We start from the raw sequence: 15,076 nt of genomic DNA, 5'->3' as shown, positions 1-15,076 counted from the left end.
TCTTCGGCTTGTAACAATAGCAGCACCCTTTCTGGTACTATATAGAACCCTTTTTTAGATGGTTCTATATAGAACCTTGCCTTGAAAAAGTGCTAAATAGAACCTCAGTGGTGCTATAAAGAACCCTTTCATTTATCAGCAGTCAGGAGGATTATTTTTTATTTGTTTTTTTCTTATTTATAGCACTTTATAAGGTTTAACAGTTTAAAAACAGAATTGCAAGACATCAGAACATACTTTTATTTTCACTTTTTCATTACATGAGGTGTCATACAATAATAAATATGTGCATTAAAATCAGAATAAATATATTAATTATTATGCAAATATAACAAATCACTACTCAAATAAGATATGGATGTTAAATAACAGCTTCAATATTAAATAAATTAACAATAAAATTTGGCAATTAAAATCATTTTAAATAGACAACAATTACATGAAATCAATAAAATCATGACATGCAACATCAAAACATGCAAATGATAATAAATCCTGAATATTAACATATTATTGACATTACATTCAGATGTATACATTTTAGCACAAACAGATCGATGACATAGAATACAAATGAATGGGATGTTTATAATGCATTATTAACTGTAAAAATAAAAGTCAATAAGATTGTGTCAATCTTTGTAAAATCTCACCAAAAAAGTCCATATTATTTTGTTTGCTGGATCATTGTGCATACTCCAATACTCCATCCAATGTTCTTTGTTTTGTTGCAATGAAGTTCAACATTTAGTCAGATAAGAGTAAGATAAGAGATGGTCTGCCGTTGTCATGTTGATCTTGAGACGCAGGCTGTGATTAACACAGATCTTCATCACCTGGCTGTGGTCATCATCATACAAGGTTGAGCATCAGGCTGAACAAGATTTGGATCTGTTGGAGATGGGAGAAAGGATAAGACATGGAGACAAAACAAGTTAATATTAGCCTGGAGTTTGCTTACATACTGTATGTAAAACATGATTTGACAGAAGTTTTAATATGACTCTGCTCAAGATACCTGTTTTGTCAGTAAATAGGTGAATGCTTGGTGAAAGGTTTATTTATAAATTGAATTCACTCAATTCACATAAACCACTGTTATCAAGCCAATGGCAGACCTGCAGAGCTTCACTCATAATCCACCTACAACAGATAGACAAAAATAATTCTGTTATCACAAGTAAATGTGCCACAAGATCACACACACAATCTCCAAAATGTTTAAACAGTAAATAACTATTATTTTAATGCCAGCATTGAAAGTAACATGCATACATCACCTTTAAAAACAGGATGTGTCTTTCATATCAAGTGATCATACGCACTGTCTTCACTCCCAGCATAAGTAAGATTACCTCACATACGAAAACTCTGAAATATCAATAAAAAAAAACTAAACACATGTTGTACCACATTCTTTTCATAATTAGTTTAATAAACTTAATGTAAAATATACATGTATATGCTTTATAACAAACACTATAACAAATCATTATCCTAAGTCATTGTTAAAGCAGAGTCCCTGAAATATATCATTTAAAACAATATGAAGATTACCTGCTTTAAAGGGAATGAAGCTTACAGTATGTTGACCTGTTATAAAAGAAATAAAGTACATCAAAAACACACAAAACCTCAATTTACAAAATGTTTAAACAGTAAATATTATTATTTTAATGCCAGGATTGAAAGTAACATGCATACACCACCTTTAAAAAAAGAATGTGTCTCTCGTATCACGCGGTCATACGCACTTGCCTTCACTCCCAACAACATTACCTCACATATGAAAACTCTGAAATATCAATAAAAACACTATTGATATTTAGTTTAATAAAATTAAAGTACAATATACATGTATTAGCTTTTTAACACTTTAACCAATCATTATCCTAAGTCATTGTTAAAGCAGAGTCTCCTATCATTTAAAACAGTATGAAGCTTACCTGCTTTAAAGGGAATGAAGCTTACAGTATAAAGTTTACCTGTTATAAACGATATAAAGTACAATAAGAACACACAAAACTTCAATTTACAAAATGTTTAAACAGTAAATAACTATTATTTTAATGTCAGCATTGAAAGTAACATGCATACATCACCTTTAAATACAGTATGTGTCTCTCATATCAAGCGGTCAAACGCACTGCCTTCACTCCCAGCAAGATTACCTCACATATAAAAACTCTGAAATATCAATAAAAAACTAAACACATGTTGTACCACATTCTTTTCATAATTAGTTTAATAAACTTAATGTAAAATATACATGTATATGCTTTTGAACACTTTAACAAATCATTATCCTAAGTCATTGTTAAAGCAGAGTCTCCTATCATTTAAAACAATATGAAGCTTACCTGCTTTAAAGGGAATGAAGCTTACAGTATAAAGTTTACCTGTTATAAAATAAATAAAGTAAAATAAGATCACACATAACTTTAATTTTAAAAATGTTTTAACAGTAAATTATTATTATTTTCCTCTCTTACCTGTTTGTGTTGTTAGTCTGCATGCGGTTCAGCAGGACTGATGATGATTCAGGTGAAAATAATCAAGAGGCAGCTTGAAAATAACTGACTAAATTTAAAATCAAGAAAGGCGGGAAATAAAGAACCCTTTTGCCAAGACAAAGAACCATTTCAGCAAAAAATGGTTCTTCAGTAAGCTATGGTTCTATATAGAACGTTGGGGTTACTTGACTGTAACCTTGTTCCCTGAAAAAAGCGGAACGAAATGCTGCACTGCTAAGCGCTATGGGGAAACGTCTTTATTGTTGACCCGCTGAAAATAGTGTGCAAACACGTCAATGAAATTGACCCGGAGGTACTTATAGTCTCGGTTGATGACGACATCAAAGCGCACGTGAAGCGAGACTATAAATTAAATGAAAACAGCTGTGATACTCAGATCTTTTGTCTGAAGACCAGTCCTGGTTCATCTACTGCACGGCAAGACAGCGCAGCATTTCGTTCCGCTTTTTCAGGGAACAAGGTTACAGTCAAGTAACCCCAACGTTCCCTATCAAAAGCTACTCTCAATGCTGCACTGCTAAGCGCTATGGGGAACGAAAATACCCACGCTGCCGTGCTTGGAGATGTCTGGACCCCTTACGGGTGTGTAGGTGTGCGCACAAAGAACGCAAGGAAATCTCAGACATAAGTAGCCAAACTATAAGTCATGGGAGTGTGCGGAAAGGATACTCCTGCTGCCTCACTAACACCTATAAGTAGAGCAAATAGTTAGGCAGTAGCTTGTGATGTTGACTCGAGGACATGAGAACCTGGAGTGACATGAGCATCCAAGCTATAAAATTTTATGAATGTATGCGGAGAGGACCAGCCTGCCGCATCACAAACGCTCTGTAAGGGGGCACCCCTTACTAGAGCAGTAGAGGAGGCTACCCCCCTGGTGGAGTGGGCTCTCAGCCCCGTTGGCGAAACCTGACCGCGCGCCTCATAGGCAAGAGCAATAGCATCCCTAACCCAATGAGATATAGACTGCTTGGTGGCAGCTGCACCTCTGTTGCGGCCCCCGAAACAGACGAACAACTGCTCTGACCTACGCCACTGGCTAGTGCGGTGGACATAGGCCTGGAGAGCACGGACTGGACACAATTTGTGGTGTAATTCCTGCTCCGACGTAAGGAACGGCAGCGGGCAGAAAGTCTCAAGAATGACCGGATGTGCAGCTGAGAAGGGAACCTTAGGCCAGTAATCAGGGTGAGGATGCAGAATGGCCTTCACCATACCTGGGGCAAAATCTAAACAGGATGGCGAGACCGCCAAAGCCTGTATATCCCCAATTCTCTTAAGAGAAGTTATTGCCATTAGGAAAACCATCTTTAGTGTAAGAAGTCTATCAGACGCTGACTCTAGAGGTTCAAAAGGGGTCTGAACCAGACCCTCAAGGACTATAGCTAGGTCCCACGAAGGAATCTTAGTTCTTGTTGGAGGCCTTAATCTTTTTGCCCCTCGAAAAAAGCCAGCGAGCAGAGGATGCCTCCCGAGTGGTGCCCCGTCCACTAAGGCGTGGCAAGCCGAAAAAGCGGCCACATAAACCCTGAGAGTGGATGGGGATAAACCTGCTGACAACTTTTCCTACAGAAAACTCAGAACTGTAGCAATCTGGCAGTTAACAGGATCTGCATTATGTGTCATGCACCATGCTTCAAAGACACCCCATTTAAGGGCATAACTCTTTCTAGTGGAGGAGGCCCTAGCACTTAAGATGGTCTCAATAACGTCAGGTGAGAGCCCTGTGCCTCTTAGTTGGTACCCTTCAGGGGCCAAACATGAAGATTCCACAGGTCGGGCCTGGGATGAAATATCGTGCCCCCCGCCTGAGACAGAAGGTCCCTCCTCTGCGGAATCGCCCACGGCGAGCCGTTGAGGAGAGATATTATCTCCGAGAACCATACTCTGTTCGGCCAACGTGGTGCTATCAATAAGAGGCACGAGCCTTGTTGGCGAACTCTGGCTAGGACCTGCGGGAGTAGTGCAACTGGAGGGAACGCATAGAGGCGCTTGTTGGGCCATATATGCGCCATTGCGTCCAGACCCAGGGGGGCTGGGGGACTCAGAGAGAAGTAGAGGGGACATTGCGCTGTCTGAAAAGAGGCGAAGAGGTCCACTTCCGCTCTGTAAAATCTGGTCCATATCTGAGAAACTATGTCTGGGTGGAGTTTCCAATCCCCAGTCAACAACGTCTCTCTGGACAGTGAATCCGCCGCTACATTCAGGTTCCCCGGTATGTAGACTGCCCTGAGCGACAGGAACTTGTCCTGAGCCCAGAGTAAGATCCGCCTCGCCAACCTGTTCAAATTGCGCGAGCGCAGACCTCCCTGGTGATTTATGTACGAGACTGTCGCTGTGTTGTCCACCCGCACTAGGACATGACAGCCCCTCAGTTGGGGGAGAAAATATTTCAGGGCCAGAAATACAGCCATCAGCTCCAGACAATTGATGTGCCAACTGAGTTGATGACCCTCCCATTTCCCTTGAGCTGGACGACCATCTAAGATCGCACCCCAGCCCGTCAGGGAGGCGTCTGTCGTTAGCATCCTGCGACGACAAGTCGCCCCTAGCGTGGGACCCAAGGCAAGAAACCGGGGTCTGATCCACATAGTTAGTGTACAAAGTCGCGGCGCGTCACTTTTATTAGCCTCCGAGGGTTGGCCCTTGGATGAAACCCTCTGGCTCTGAGCCACAACTGAAATGGTCTCATGTGCAACAGCCCCAAAGGAATCACCGTGGATGCTGAAGCCATGAGCCCTAATATCCTTTGATATTGTTTTATCGTGAGGTCCTGGCCTAGCTTGACTTTGCTCAAGGAATGCTGAATGGTCGCGATTCGAGCGGGAGACAGATGTGCTCGCATCGTAATCGAGTCCCAGACTATCCCTAGATAGGTCGTTCTCTGGGCAGGAGAAAGAACGCTTTTCTTGGCGTTGAGTCTCAACCCTAGAGAAAGTAGATGCGCTAACACAATGTCTCTGTGTTGGAGCGCCACCTCTTGTGATTTCGCTAGTATTAGCCAATCGTCTATGTAATTTAGAATGCGGATGCCCCGGAGTCTCAATGGAGCCAGTGCTGCATCCATGCATTTCGTGTATGTGCGGGGTGATAAGGCTAGGCCGAACGGAAGAACCCGAAACTGGTATGCTTCTGCAAAAGCGAACCTCAGGAACTTCCTGTGTTGTGGCAATATTTCTATGTGAAAATATGCGTCTTTCAGATCGATTGTGACAAACCAATCGCGATGTTGAATTTGTGCCACAACCGTCTTGACTGTTAACATCTTGAACTTGAGAGTTTTTACTGTTTTGTTTAAACCTCGAAGATCTAAGATTGGACGCAACCCCCCATCCTTCTTGGGAACCAGGAAGTATCTGCTGTAATAACCCAAGTTTCTCTCTGGGAGGGGAACATGTTCTATGGCCCCTTTCATCAACAGAGTTTGTATCTCTTGCAACAGTACATGTGCCCGCTCCGGTCTCACGGAAGTAAATATCACGCCGTTGAAGCGCGGAGGACGACGAATAAATTGGATTCTGTATCCTATGTGTACTGTGCTTTTTACCCAACCAGAAATACCTGGCAGAAGTTCCCACGCTGCCAGACTCTCTGATAATGGTATTAGCTTTAATATTTTTCCTTGGGGGGATGTTAAAAGACCTGTTTCCTGAATGACAGCAGGAGAACAGGGGGCCTTTAACTTTTGGCTGGAAACCACCGCCATCCGCAAGCCCAGAGGCGGCGGAGGTGGGGAGGTTTCGTGAGGGCAACGGGACGGAGCGATCGGATGTAAAGCGATATGCTCCGCCCCGCCGATGAGCCCTAGAGTGGGTGCAACCGCCAGGACTGCTTTTTTCTATTAATAACAGTCCTGAGGTCTGCCCTGGGGGGCTGCTGAGGGCGGCGAGTCGATCCCCAAGCTCTTTGCGGGGGAACACGATTCGCCACACTCTCCTTCTTCGCGTCCCTTTGCTTTGAAGGACCGGGAAGAGGTCGGGTGACCGTGACAGACAGCCCCTCCCCTTGTGTGCGGCGAGGCAAGAACTGCGAAAAAGCCTCTTCATGTTTTTTAGCCTCTGTAAATTTTGTGACGACGGAGTCAACCGCATCGCCAAACAGCCCTGACGGGGAAACAGGGGCATCTAAGAGAAATGCTTTATCTTTCTCCTTTATACCAGACAGATTCAACCATAAATGCCTCTCCGTGCTAACCAAAGCGGACATAGAAAGGCCGATAGCGCGAGCCGTTTGCTTGGTCGCACGGAGAGACAGATCTGTAGCCCTACGCAGCTCATCAAACGCCTCTTTGTCAATTGTCTCGCCCGCACTCAAATCCTTTAATAAATCAGCCTGATACGCCTGTAACACCGCCATAGTATGCAGCGCAGCACCAGCCTGACCTGCAGATTGATAGGCTTTACCCACTAAAGCTGAGGTTATTCTACACGGCTTCGTAGGAAGGGAAGATTTCTTTAACGTTGATGCCGAGCCAGGCGAGAGATAACTAGCTAACGTCCCTTCCACCTGTGGCATCTCTGTATATCCGCGTGCTTTTGCACCCACGATAGTCGAATAAACCGACGTCGAGGGCATGAAAACACGTGAAGAGTATGGTCTCTTCCACGATTTATCTAATTCACCGTGGAGATCCTCAAAGAAGGGGAGAGGCTCATGTTTCGTCCTCTCCTCTTTGTCAGCAGACAGAAACCTATCGCCTAACTTATTTGTTTTGGGCGTCTCTGGTTCGCGAGGCCAGTCAATCTGCAATCTGGCCACCGCACGGGTTACCACCTCGAGAAGTTCCTCGACCGATCTATGATCGTGCGAGGAACGCTCGGAGGCTGGTTTATCAAAGTCCGCAGAACCGAGAGAAAAATCATCATCATAATCATCATCTTTACCCCCCACATGAACCGAAGAAGCACCGGGGTGCGCTTCGAGATCATGTGAAGGAATAAATGGATTTGGAGATAAAGCAAGAGAAGAGGACGCGCCTGTCTCTTGCTCATCAGCCAAATCCATCTGGGAGCCCCATGAGCCTAAACTTTTAGGTGCGGTTAAGAAATAATCACGTCGAGCACGGAGCATTTTTATAGAGAATGACTCGCAATGCTCGCACTCATCTGACTGTAAAGCCGTGATCGCATGCTCCTCCCCCAGACACACAAAGCAGTAAGTGTGTGTGTCGTCCTTAGCGATAGCGCGAGAACAAACACACACCTTAGACTGCTTGTGACTCTTCTTACTCATTCTTTTAACTTTAACTCTTGTAATATCGGAAAGAGAGAAAGACTGCACTCTATCTAGTTGGAATCTAACTCCTAACAAAGATCTCGAGTGGAGTTCAAAAGGTAAGAGATAGTTTTTTGATTTATAGATCGTGTAGCACACATACACAGATGTCGGTCTGAAGACAAAAGACCTGAGTATCACAGCTGTTTTCATTTAATTTATAGTCTCGCTTCACGTGCGCTTTGATGTCGTCATCAACCGAGACTATAAGTACCTCCGGGTCAATTTCATTGACGTGTTTGCACACTATTTTCAGCGGGTCAACAATAAAGCCGTTTCCCCATAGCGCTTAGCAGTGCAGCATTGAGAGTAGCTTTTGATAGGGAACCTTTGCCATCGTTTCAGAACCTTTGAAGAACCTTTTTTCTTAAGAGTGTAGTACTGTCATGGTCTTGCCAGATACACTCAGACCTCAGTCTAGTACAAAAGGTCTGGCAAGCCCATGACAATTTCATGTTATATTAATTCCCAGGGGCGTAACTATCGGTAAGCAGGGTAAGCGTTGCTTACGGGCCCGGACCAATCAGGGGCCCGCCCGACTGGAAGAATTTGATTGACAGTCGGCGTGCCCTATCACATATTCGTAACTATCCGCTGTTCCCAGGCTTTCTCATGGGTTTTCAATAGGCTTGTTCGACTTCATGCGGCGCCACAAGAACCGGCAGCCGGATGACGTCAAAGTTCCGCGAGAGCGATTTAAAAGCAAACTCCTCCTTATGGTTTTGCGAATCACTCTCGCGGTAGTTTGACGTTACCAGGCTGTCAATTCTTATGGCGCATGAAGTCGAACAAGCCATCGCCCAATGAAAGCACCGCTAGGGATAGAGCCCAACCAATTACAGCCCAGAGTTTCTGTGCACGTTTGAAATCGGCTGGTTTGTATCTTTTGGTTTCTTAGCACAAACAAGAAACGATAACGCTTTAAATACCCAAACACTACACAAGACACCTAAAGCAAAGCACAAAGTGCAGCAGTAAGTAAACACATGATTTTAAACAGTATGGATCGATCCTGCGTATGTAATGATTGAGCTGTGTTTTGTCTGAAGTTTAGAGCTGCTGTGTGCATCATGCTATCCAGAACTGAAGCCCGCAAAATGCCTCTACAAATTATAATGTGGTTATAATGTAACGCTATAGCATATAATGTAAGTGAGCATCTTTTTTATGTATTTAGACCTAGGTGTGTGTGTGTGTGTAGTCATAGCAGTGAGTAACAATATGTTATAGTGTGCTGTCACCAGCAGTGTTTTTTCATATGTTATGGTGCGCTGTCACCAGTGTTATGTTTTTGTTGTGGTGCAACGTAGGCTATTTCTGATTTTGTCAGTCTTCTAATGTCTCTATGATCCTGTCCTGTCCTATTCATTGTAGCCTGCATGTGAACATTGCGTCATCACGTGCCGTAGTAAAGGGCCCGCCTTGATAATCCTGCTTAGGGGCCCGGTGTTGGCTCGTTACGCTACTGTTAATTCCTATCTACTGTCTATATACTACTAACATGTATATATTGTACATTTTCTGCTCTGCAACAATGCAACAATAATTTTTTACAAAAGTACTATAGAAATACATTTGAATTAAAGTATTCTAACACATTTTTTGTTGTAAAGTGCATGATCTCCACCTCTCTGCTGCCCTCTTGTTACTCTTAACTAGGTTAAGAGACCTCTCCAGCTCTCTTAAATAATTTAGGAGCTGAGACCTAGTCTTAACACTTTAGAGCAGTGGTTCTCAAACTGGGGTCTGGGGCCCCCAGGGGGGCCGCGAGATGGTGCCAGGGGGGCCCCAGTTTTATGACATTTTATAAAATACATATCATGAATTCTGTGAAATTAAACCTAAAAAATAAGGCAGCACTACTTTGTTTATTTATTATTTGTTTATTTATTTATTTATATAGCACTGTTAATACAACTCACGTTGCCCAAAGTGCTTTACAAATCACCACTCAAACACAAAACATTTGGAACAGGAAATAAAAGACAAGTGTAGACATATCCTACTCACATACACAAAACATTTAAAATAAACCCATTTAAAAATGCTCTCCATTTGAATTCAAAAGATGTTGTTTTAACGCAGCTTTAAAAGAGTACAAAGATTTGGCTGATCTAATAGCATAGGGAAGGTCATTCCATAATTTAGGGCCTGCTCGCGAGAAAGCTCTATCACCTCGATGTTTATATTTTGTCCTGGTAGTACACAGTAGATATTGATTTTCAGATCTAAGAGATCTAGAAGGGGTGTAAAATTTCACCAAGCTGGACAGATACACAGGGGCTAGATTGTGCAAGGCCTTAAAAACAAGTACCAGGATTTTGTAATCAATGCGAAGTCGTACTGGCAGCCACTTTAAAGAAATTAGTAAGGGAGTCACAGAGTCATATTTCGTTGCTGACTTTATCATCTTAGCAGCAGCATTTTGAATTTTCTGTAATCGCATAAGTGCTCGGGCCTCAATTACCTCCATAATAAAGGGAGTTGCAGTAGTCCATTCTTGAAAAAACTATGGACGTGATTGCTCTCTCAAAGTCTGAGCTAGATAGGAATGGTTTAGTCTTAGCTAGCAGACATAAATTAAAAAAACAAGATCTCACCACAGCATTAATTTGTCTGTCTAGCTTTAAATCACTATCCAGAACAAATCCCAAGTTTTTCACATTAGATTTTACAAAACCGGTCAAAGAAGTTGCATTTAAGCACTGCAATACCTCATGCTTTTTTGGCCCAAACACAATGACTTCGGTTTTATTTTCGTTAAGCTTCAAAAAGTTTGCAGCCATCCAATCCTTAACATCGTAAAGACATGCTAATAGAGTGTCAATTGAGCTTGAATTTAACTCACTCACAGGTAGATAAATCTGAGTATCATCAGCGTAGCAATGAAATGACACTTTATATTTACGAAAAATAGCCCCTAAACGTAGCATGTAAAGCGAGAAAAGGATTGGAGCAAGGATTGAGCCTTGGGGAACTCCCCACGGAAGGTGTGAGCTTGAGGAATTACAGCTATCAATATTGACAGAGAAGAATCGGCCCGTAAGATAGGATTTAAACCATTTGAGAACATTGTCTTTTAGGCCAACACAATGTTCTAGGCGATTAATCAAAATCTCATGGTCCACCATATCAAACGCTGCACTAAGGTCCAGCAAAATTAAAATGACATTACTGCCATTATCCAGTGAGACAAAGATGTCATTTAACACTTTAACCAGCACTGTCTCCGTGCTGTGGCAGGACTTAAAACCAGACTGAAATGGCTCACTAATTGAATTTATAGTTATATATGTTTGAAGCTGCTTAAATACCACTTTTTCTAAAATCTTCGCTAAAAAAGGTAGATTTGAAATCGGTCTAAAATTATTTGGATCCTCTATTGCCAAATTAGGCCTCTTTAGTAACGGCAGAACTGTAGCATGCTTAAAAACTGCTGGGCAGATGCCCTGGCTAAGACATTTATTCGTTAGATTCAACACCGTAGTCCCTACACTAGTAAAAATCTGCTTAAAAAGGTGAGGTGACAAAACATCACCTTTAGAAGACGATGGCTTGAGATGTGCAACAATATCCGCCAAAGCTGGAAGACTAATAAGATCAAATTCTCTCCATTCCGTGCTGCAAGGCACAGCTAAGTCACAAGACGGAGTTACCGGTAGTTTTGGTATTGTAGAGTGTAAACCAACAATTTTATCATTAAAGAAGTTCAAAAAGTCTTCACAGTTCAAGATAGAGGGATCAGGATACCTAGTATGCATAGGATTTATAACCGAGTTTATCACCTTAAATAAAATTTTAGGGTCATTCACATGTTGAGCAATAACATTTGAGTAATACTTGTGTTTAGCATCTCTAGAGGCCATCTGAAATGTCTCTAACGATTCTCTGAAAATCTCATAGTTGACCTGTAGTTTATGTTTTTTCCACCTCCTCTCAGCTTGTCTAGCATGTTGTCTAAGTACCCGTAGTGTTTCATTAACCCATGGCAAATGTTTAATTTGACCACTTTTTGCTTTGAGAGGGGCAACATTATCTAAAATATCAGAACAGACAGAATTAAACCGTTCCACAGACTCATCAACACTTAAATTCATCAAGGCCATTTCAGATAAAATAGAATCACCATAATCTTTGTACAAAGCAGAAAATTCAACACCAGTTGAGGAATTAATTTTCCGTGACCATATTTTTTCTGGCAGTTTTGTCCTCCTATTCTTATGAAAACATACATTGAACAGCACTGGTTTGTGGTCCGAAAACACAACTTCATCAATCATAATGTCTTGGATGTGCAAGTTAAAAGATAAAACGAGATCCAATGTATGGCCCAACTTATGAGTTGGCCCTTTGACCCACTGTACCAGATCAAAGGAGTCAATCATATTTACAAACTCTCTAGAGACCGCATCCTGCCCACAGCACAGGTGCACATTAAAATCCCCAACAATAAGAAAGCTTTCGTATTTTGTAATCAGCCCACTCACAAAGTCATAAAATTCATTCATAAAATCCTTATTTGACTTTGGAGGACGATACACAAGAGCCACTAACACAGGTTTAGTCAATATTGTCTGAAACGTTTGTAGTTCAAAGCTATTATACATTTCATTATAGATCGTCCGACACTCAATATCATTTTTAAAAATGGACATAAGGCCCCCACCTCGCCCAGTTAACCTAGGAGAGTTAAAATAGGAGTAACCCAGTGGTAAAAGATCAACCAACGGCGTAAGATCTCCTACCTTCAACCAAGTTTCCGACAGAAAGAGGAAGTCCAGTTTATTGTTCATAATAAAATCGTTGAGTATAAAAGTTTTGTTTCCCACAGACCGAACATTGAGTAAAGCCATTTGCATAATGGCATTTTCTTCGGTCATTTGCCGCTCAATGCAGACAGAGCGGAGATTCCGGAGCTCAATGCCTCTAGTACAGACGCGTGACCGTCCCGAGTTTCTCACAAAGGCCGCGCCATCAAGCTTAATCGGGTAAATCCAACCACGCACGCCAGTCATAAAGCGCCGACAGACATCTCTTCTATCCGCAAGCGTTGCTCCTGTACGAAATATAACACTGCATTTTCTACCACCCATGGCCCGTTTCAGTTTCACAATGACACCGCCGCGCTTGCCACGCTTCCTCCATCGGCGTCTTCGAACACTGTGGGAGGAGCGGTACAGGTGCACGGGAATGTTCTCCAACAGGTACGGAGGGATAGAGCCCGATCCCTTAAAATCATCTTTAAAAGCCGCATCCACAGTCGCTTGAATCCTTAACAGTTGAGTCCGGTCATAAATAACCAATGAAGATGCATATTGACTAAAACAGGTTATTAATAACAAAAATAACACAAAAACAGACACAGCAGGTAGACGGCATGCCATGAGCACCGGCGCCATCTTGACTTCTTGAAATTGTGTAATTTAATGTTTTGTTTAATTAAAATGTGAAGTTTAAGAACTGTTTTTCTTTGGGGGGCCGCGAAGGAATGCATCGTACACAAAGGGGGCCGCACGCTGAAAAAGTTTGAGAACCACTGCTTTAGAGGCTTTATAAATCAAACATATTCTTAAGTCTAGGAATAAGAGTAAAATGACGTCATTCTTAGAATTTTGACACACTTAAGACTAAAATTTTACTCTGAGCGGCTTTATACATACGGGCCCAGTTGTCTAACTTGAAACTAACTTCAGTTTCTTTCTTTTCCTATCAGTATTTCTTCAAATTCCTGTTCCGTGTCACATTGCTTATGCAAGACTGAATCCATGAAGGTGATTCGTCATCATCATCATGAGAAATGTCTTTGCTCACTGCATGCACATTTCTTTTATAAGCAGAATGACACACTTTGGTGAAGTGATTGTGTTTTTGGGGCTGTTTAAACTTGGTACCAAGATGTGGGTTTTTTTGTCAATCGGATCATAAGTGGATGAGACGGACACATTCTGTTTACACCTGGTATTTAAATCCGTCAGTTTTGTCCACTTTCAACCTCTTCTGTCCTGAATACTTTTAGGGGATGGTCTGTGGAGACTGTGGGCTGTCATTTAAACATGAGCAGGAGTAATGACGGGTTTAAATGGACGCAACTAATATTATGCCAGAGTCCGCTGCTTGTAAGTAAACATGCTGCACAGAGTTTTGTACATTTATATGTAAAAACTTTCTTTGATATTCTCTTGTGGCTGTTGGAACACATTCTACCACATGCACGCTTACTCTACAAAAGCAATCAGAACAAAAGTGTTTTCAACTACCTCTGAACGTGGTCAAAAGTGGACGAGCTCAAGATGTTTTGAACATCATTTACACCTGTCTCTAGCATTGTCCACTTGTGATCCGATCGACAACAGCACATCTTAATACCAAGTGTAAATAGCCCATTTTTTACTTGCGCTTCCAAGCTTTATAATGGTAGAAAACAACAGTTAGGGAACAACTTCTGACTTTAAACCTCAATAAAGTGCATTCATCCTTCACAGGGGTAATCCATACTCAAATATTGCCACTCATTGCACATTGAATCGTGTGAGTCCAAGACATCGTTACCGGAAACTAGTTATTATAGTTTATAAAGTTTAAAACATTCTTTTCTTACTATATAGCATTGATTACCCACAGAAGAACTTTATTAACCCCTTGGAGCGCTGTGGATTACTTCTTTAAAGGCTGCACTTCTTTGGGAAGTCAGAAAATGTACCCTGATCCATGTTTTTCCCCATATTAAGCTCGGAAAAGCTCAGACATTTACTAAAATAACTCCAATTGTGTTTGTCTGAAAATGTGTATTTCGAGTCACTAAGTGTTAGTACAATATGGGGTCATTTTTTTCAAAGTATTTAAATGGAGTATAGCAATACATCATTGGGACTAAATAACAAAGGTAAAATAAAATATAAATTAATTTTAATATTAGTGTACCTAATTGGATTGATCATGCTTTACTTTTTGTTAAGACAACCCCTGTTTTTAATGTTAACATTTAATTTTTTTATGTTCTCACTTATGCTTTGTGTACACCTAAAGACTTTGAAAAGATTTAGAAAAGACTTTATAAGATTATCAGCTCACATCTAAAGACTTGGGTTCACAGTTTTTAGTCTCAGACTAAAGATTTTACAAACACTGAATCTTGTAGTGACACTATTTACAAGACTACAACAAGATTATTTTAGCATTTTATCATCATGCTCAGCAGTGATTTAACAAAAATGTATGCGCGTGTCCATTGTGCTTTCGAACCAGCTGCGTTTGCAGCGCATACTGTG

General features: G+C 41.5%; 1 long non-coding RNA gene across 1 annotated transcript; it reads right to left on the bottom strand.

Moving 5' to 3' along the window:
- Positions 1 to 302: 302 nt before the first annotated feature.
- LOC141361591 (uncharacterized) lies at positions 303 to 1,775 on the bottom strand. The gene is made up of 3 exons (XR_012367733.1): positions 1,281 to 1,775; positions 1,019 to 1,143; positions 303 to 891 (listed from the first exon to the last, which is right to left on the bottom strand). It is a non-coding gene; the product is annotated as an uncharacterized lncRNA (long non-coding RNA).
- Positions 1,776 to 15,076: the final 13,301 nt, after the last annotated feature.

This window comes from Misgurnus anguillicaudatus, chromosome 24 (assembly GCF_027580225.2).
Source record: "Misgurnus anguillicaudatus chromosome 24, ASM2758022v2, whole genome shotgun sequence".
Classification (NCBI taxonomy): Eukaryota; Metazoa; Chordata; class Actinopteri; order Cypriniformes; family Cobitidae; genus Misgurnus; species Misgurnus anguillicaudatus.
Note: the sequence above shows the minus strand (reverse complement) of the source record. Positions and strands in the feature narration are given on the sequence as shown.